Here is a 7,744-nt window from a genome sequence, read left to right on the forward strand (position 1 = left end):
TCCAGCGACCAACGATCCGGGGAAAGACTTCGGCATCGTTGAAACTGTCTTCAACGATGCCGAAGTCCCCGTGTAACCAGGGTAAACATCGGGTTACTAAGTGCAGGGCCGCGCTTAGTAACCCGATATTTACCCTGGTTACCATTGTAAAAGTAAAAAAAAAAAAAACAGTACATACTTACATTCTGATGTCTGTCACGTCCCCCGGCGTCAGCTTCCCTGCACTGTGTCAGCGCCTGGCAGTATATATTAGCTCACACATACACATAATAGACAGGTCATGTGACTGAGAGCTGCCGTATTTTCTATATGGTACAGTTGTTGCTCTTGTAGTTTGTCTGCTTATTAATCAGATTTTTATTTTTGAAGGATAATACCAGACTTGTGTGTGTTTTAGGGCGAGTTTCATGTGTCAAGTTGTGTGTGGCGACATGCATGTAGCGACTTTTGTGAGATGAGTTTTGTGTGGCGACATGCGTGTAGCAACTTTTTGTGTCGAGTTGCATGTGACAGGTTAGTGTAGCAAGTTGTGTGCAGCAAGTTTTGCACATGGCGAGTTTTGCGCATGGCGAGTTTTGCACCTGGCAAGTTTTATGTGAGTATGTGCAAGTTTTGTGTGAGGCAACTTTTGCATGTGTTGCAACTTTTGTGCATGTGGCAATTTTTCAGCGTGTGGCGAGTTTTCCATGAGGTGAGTTTTGCACGTGTGGCGAGTTTTGCGTGAGCCTAGTTTTGCACGTGGCGTGTTTTGCACGTGGCGAGTTTTGAGCGGCGACTTTTGTGTTTCGACTTTTATGTGGCGAGGTTGGTGTATGTGTGGTGAAATGTGTGCTGAGGGTGGTATATGTGTTCAAGCACGTGGTAGTGTGTGGCACATTTTGTGTGTGTGTTCATATCCCCGTGTGTGGAATCCCATGTCGGGGCCCCACCTTAGCAACTGTACGGTATATACTCTTTGGCGCCATCGCTCTCACTCTTTAAGTCCCCCTTGTTCACATCTGGTAGCTGTCAATTTGCCTCCAACACTTTTCCTTTCACTTTTTCCACATTATGTAGATAGGGGCAAAATTGTTTGGTGAATTGGAATGTGCGGGGTTAAAATTTTGCCTCACAACATAGCCTATGACGCTCTCGGGGTCCAGACGTGTGACTGTGCAAAATATTGTGGCTGTAGCTGCGACGGTGCAGATGCCAATCCCGGACATACACCCATACACACACACATTCAGCTTTATATATTAGATATACCTGTAAGTCATCTCCCCTGTATATAGTATATACCTGTATGTCATCTCCCCTGTATATAGTATATACCTGTATGTCATCTCCTCCTGTATATAATAATAGCTGTATATCATCTCCCCTGTATATAGTATATACCTGTATGTCATCTCCTCCTGGCTGTCAATTTGCCTCCAACACTTTTCCTTTCACTTTTTCCCCATTATGTAGATAGGGGCAAAATTGTTTGGTGAATTGGAAAGAGCGGGGTTAAAATTTTGCCTCACATCATAGCCTATGACGCTCTCTGGGTCCAGACGTGTGACTGTGCAAAATTTTTATATATTAGATAATCAATTATTTGCAGCGATTCTCATATTCAATGGATCTCATATCATGATGCCACAGATAATGTAAACATGAAAGTTGTTCACAGACTATTTATAGAGATTCCCAACCAGTGTCCCATGCTGGTACTTGCCCAGACTCAAGCTGCTTAGCATTTGCAATCTGACGAGGGCAGACACATTCAGCTTTTGGCCACTGGCTGGGAATCCGTTTAAATAGTCTGTGAACAGCTTTCATATCTACATTATCTGTGGCATAATGATGAGATCTATTGAATATGAGAATCACTGCAAATACCGGTAATTAATTATAATAAATAAAGAATCAAATGAACTATTTTTTCTGAGTGCTGGAGTTCATCGCAGTTTATGAGATTCGTAAGGGAATAGAAGTGGGTAAAGATAAGGTCTAGTGTGTGACCATCTTTGTTAGTGGCCTCAGAAGATCATTCAGTGAGGCCAACGGAGGCAGTGAGCAATAAAAGTTTAGAGGCAGCTGAGGTGGAAGTGTCAATGGGATATTGAAGTCACCCATGATGATAGTGGGGATGTCAGCAGAGATGAAGTGAAGTAGCCAGGTGGTGAAGTGGTCGAGAAAGGTGGAGATGGCAAGTTCTGGGGGCGGTAGATGACAGCCAGCTGGAGGTTGGAGGGAGAATAGATGCGGACGGAGTGCACCTCAAATGAGGGAAGAGTAGCGGAGGATGGTAGCGGGATTGGCGTAAAGAAGCAGGTGTTGGACAGGAGCAAGCCAACTCCTCCACCACGTTTGGTGCTGGGGCGAGGGGTGTGAGAGAGGTGGAATCCGCCATAGGAAAGTGCAGCTGGAGAGGCTGAGTCAGAGGGGGTGAGCCAGATTTCAGTGATGCCGAGGAAGGCGAGTTTGTTGGTGATGAAGAGGTCATGGATAAATGGCAGTTTGTTGCAGAGGTAGCGCGCATTCCATAGTGCTCCAGGTAGGGGGACCACGGGGAGTGGGGGCTGGATGAATGGGTATGAGATTATCATAATAATAATAATCTTTATTTTTATATAGCGCTAACATATTCCACAGCGCTTTACACACATTATCATCGCTGTCCCCGATGGGGCTCACAATCTAAATTCCCTATCAGTATGTCTTTGGAATGTGGGAGGAAACTGGAGTACCCAGAGGAAACCCACGCAAACACAGAGAGAACATACAAACTCTTTGCAGATGTTGTCCTTGGTGGGGTTTGAACCCAGGACTCCAGCGCTGCAAGGCTGCAGTGCTAACCACTGCACCACCGTGCTGCCCCTGTTTGGAAAACATGTAAAGGATCGTGGCAGGAGGTTAGAAATGAGTGTGGGGATGGGTTGTGGAGGGCCAGGATTTGGGGATACGTCACCAGCGATGAGGAGTAGCAGACAGAGCGTTAGAAGGTGGGAGCAGGATAGGACATGATGCGGCCATGTGTGTCTGAAGAAAAAGGATTGTATGTGGAGGAACAGCTGTGATAAGGAGGTGAGATATGGGGCCCAATATACTGTATGAAGCATTATATGAGGTCCATTATTCTGTATGCAGCATTATATGGCGTCCATTATACTGTATGGAGCATTATATGAGGTCCATTATACTGTATGGAGCATTATATGGGGCCCATTATACTGTATGGAGCATTATATGGGGCCCATTATTCTGTATGGAGCATTATATGGGGCCCATTATTCTGTATGGAGCATTATATGGGGCCCATTATACTGTATGGATCAGTATACGCGGTCCATTATTCTGTATGGAGCATTATATGGAGCCCATTATACTGTATGAAGCACTACATGGGGCCCTTTATTCTGTATGGAGCATTATATGAGGTCCAGTATTCTGTATGCAGCATTATATGGCGCCCATTATACTGTATGGAGCATTATATGGGGCCCTTTATTCTGTATGGAGCATTATATGAGGTCCATTATTCTGTATGCAGCATTATATGGGGCCCATTATACTGTATGGAGGCCCATTGGAGGCCTCTCATACGGAGGCCCATATGGGGCCCATTATACTATATGGAGCATTATATGGGGCGCATTATTATGTATCGAGCATTATATGAGGTCCTATGAGGTCCATTATTCTGTATGGAGCATTATATGGGGCCCATTATTATGTATGGAGCATTATATGAGGTCCATTATTCTGTATGGAGCGCTACATGAGGTCCATTATTCTGTATGCAGCATTATATGGCGCCCATTATACTGTATGGAGCATTATATGAGGTCCATTATACTGTATGGAGCATTATATGGGGCCCATTATACTGTATGGAGCATTATATGAGGTCCATTATTCTGTATGGAGCATTATATGGGGCTCATTATACTGTATGGAGCATTATATGGGGCCCATTATTCTGTATGGAGCATTATATGAGGTCCATTATACTGTATGGATCATTATACGCGGTACATTATTCTGTATGGAGCATTATATGGGGCCCATTATACTGTATGAAGCGCTACATGGGGCCCTTTATTCTGTATGGAGCATTATATGAGGTCCATTATTCTGTATGCAGCATTATATGGCGCCCATTATACTGTATGGAGCATTATATGGGGCCCTTAATTCTGTATGGAGCATTATATGAGGTCCATTATTCTGTATGCAGCATTATATGGGGCCCATTATACTGTATGGAGGCCCATTGGAGGCCTCTCATATGGAGGCCCATATGGAGCCCATTATACTATATGGAGCATTATATGGGGCCCATTATTATGTAAAGAGCATTATATGAGGTCCTATGGGGTCCATTATTCTGTATGGAGCATTATATGAGGTCCATTATTCTGTATGGAGCATTATGAGGTCCATTATACTGTATGAAGCGCTACATGGGGCCCTTTATTCTGTATGGAGCATTATATGAGGTCCATTATTCTGTATGCAGCATTACATGGCACCCATTATACTGTATGGAGCATTATATGAGGTCCATTATACTGTATAGAGCATTATATGGGGCCCATTATACTGTATGGAGCATTATATGAGGTCCATTATTCTGTATGGAGCATTACATGGGGCCAATTATACTGTATGGAGCATTATATGGGGCCCATTATTCTGTATGGAGCATTATATGAGGTCCATTATTCTGTATAGAGCATTATATGGGGCCCATTATACTGTATGGAGCCTTATATGGGACCCATTATATTGTAAGGAGCATTATAGGAGGTCCATTATAGTGTATGGAGCATTATATGGGGCCCATTGTACTGTATGGAGCATTATATGAGGTCCATTATTCTGTATAGAGCATTATATGGGGTCATTATACTGTATAGAGCAGTATATGGGGCCCATTGTACTGTATGGAACATTATACTGTATAGAGCATTATGTGGGGCCCATTATACTGTATGGAGCATTATATGAGGTCTTCTATTCTGTATGGAGCATTATATGAGGTTCATTATTCTGTATGGAGCATTATATGAGGTCCATTATACTGTATGGAGCATTATAAGGGGCCCATTATACTGTATGAAGCATTATATGAGGTCCATTATACTGTATGGAGCATTATATGAGGTCCATTATTCTGTATGGAGCATTATATGAGGTCCATTATACTGTATGGAGCATTATATGAGGTCGATTATTCTGTATGGAGCATTATATGAGGTCCATTATACTGTATGGAGCATTATATGAGGTCCATTATACTGTATGGAGCATTATATGGTGCCCATTATACTGTATCTATAGATAATGGCGAGCAGAGGCCGAGAATGCACAACTCTGCTCCATCCAGGATGAGTCCGCAGACCCCTGTTCTCAGAGAGGGGCAGTGGTTGGATCCTATGGATCAGAGAAAACCTGATTATTTGGTGAATAGCCCTTTAAAGAGCCAGGTTGATTTTCCTATTTTTTACAATTACAGTATCATACAAGAACCAAAAACAAATATGTTTGCATACACACACACACACACACACACACGTATATACATAAACATACATACATGCACACACACTCATGTACACATATTATACACACAGACATATTTTACACACATACATACATACATTCATAAACCGAGACGCACATATACATACATGTATAAACACATGCACACACATGTATAAACATATATACACATGTACAGACAGTGACATAGGGCCGGCTCCAGGTTTTCATAAGTCCCGGACGAAAGTCTCAGTGGGCCCCTTTAACACATACAACTATTCATAATGCACAGATAAGAAATATAGGTATAGTACTGTACAATGCCAAAGATTTCACTTCTTACATTAGATGAGTGATATCTAGTGTAAATTCTGTAATAGCTCAGAAACCGAACAGTATAGTCCTCCATAAGGCATAATGAGCCGCATATACTGCTCCATAAAGAATAATGAGCCCTATATATTGCTCCATACAGAATAATGAGCCCCATATATTGCTCCATACAGTATAATATGCCCCATATATTGTTCCATACAGTATAATAAGCCCCATACATTGCTCCATACAGAATAATGAGTCCCATATATTGTTAAATACAGCATTATGGGCCACATATGTTGCTCCATACAGAATAATGGACCCATACACAGTATTGCTCCATACAGAATAATGAGCCCCATAAATTGATCCATACAGTATAATGGACCCCATATAATATTGCATGGGGAATAATAGGCACCGTATATTGCTCCATACAGTATAATGTGCCTCATATAATGCTCCATACAGTATAATGGACCTTATATAATGCTCCATACAGAATGGACCTCATATAATGCTCCATACAGTATAATGGGCCCCATATAATGCTCCATACAGTATAATTGACCTCATGTAATGCTCCATATAGTATCATTGGCCCTATATAATGCTCCATGCAGAATAATGGGCCCCATATAATGCTCCATACCGTATAATGGGCCCCATATAATCCTCCATACAGTATTATGTGCCTCATATAATGCTCCATACAGTATTATGTGCCTCATATAATGCTCCATCTATATATATATAATTGTCTAAGGGTTTTTCCGTCTGTCTGTCTGTCTGTCTGTCCTGGAAATCCCGGCTCTCTGATTGGTCGAGGCCGCCAGGCCTCGACCAATCAGAGACCGGCACAGCATCGACGTAGAAATCCCGCGTCTCTGATTGGTCGAGGCCTGGCGGCCTCGACCAATCAGCAACGGGCACAGCGACGATGATGTCATAATGGTTGCCATGGCGACGATGATGTCATAAAGGTTGCCTCGACCAATCAGCGACGGGCACAGTCTGCCGTGAATTCTGGAATCATCATTGTCCATAGACTACGGGGACATGCATATTCTAGAATACCCGATGCGTTAGAATCGGGCCACAATCTAGTACAGTATAATGGGCCCCATATAATACTGCATACAGTATAATGGGCCCCATATAATACTGCATACAGTATAATAATGGACCTCATATTATGCTCCATACAGTATAATGGGCCCCATATAATGCTCCATACCAAATAATGGACCTCATATATTGTTCCATACAGTATAATGAGCCCCATATATTGTTCCATACAGTATAATGGGCCCCATATAATGATCCATACAGAATAATGGGCCCAATATAATGCTCTATGTAGACTAATGGACCTCATATAATGATCCATACAGTATAATGGGCCCCATATAATGCTCCATGTAGACTAATGGACCTCATATAATGATCCATACAGTATAATGGGCCCCATATATTGTTCCATACAGTATAATGGGCCCCATATAATGATCCATACAGTATAATGGGCCCAATATAATGCTCCATGTAGACTAATGGACCTCATATAATGATCCATACGTATAATGGGCCCCATATAATGCTCTATGTAGACTAATGGACCTCATATAATGCTCAATACAGAATAATGGGCCCCATATAATGCTCCATACAGAATAATGGACCTTATATAATGTTCCATACAGTATAACAGGCCCCATATAATGTTCCATACTTAAATAAATTAGTAAAAATAATGAAATACTTACCCCTCTCTCTTCCCCACTGCTCCGGGCTTCTCAGCAGCTTATGACTCTACAGTGCACAGTCCAGAGGGCATGCTGTAGTGAAGTCATCATGCGTTCTGCCCTGAGACCCCAGAGAGTCATGGACACTGGAGCTGCAGAGGAACAGG

Source organism: Ranitomeya imitator, chromosome 2 (genome assembly GCF_032444005.1).
Source record: "Ranitomeya imitator isolate aRanImi1 chromosome 2, aRanImi1.pri, whole genome shotgun sequence".
Taxonomy (NCBI): domain Eukaryota; kingdom Metazoa; phylum Chordata; class Amphibia; order Anura; family Dendrobatidae; genus Ranitomeya; species Ranitomeya imitator.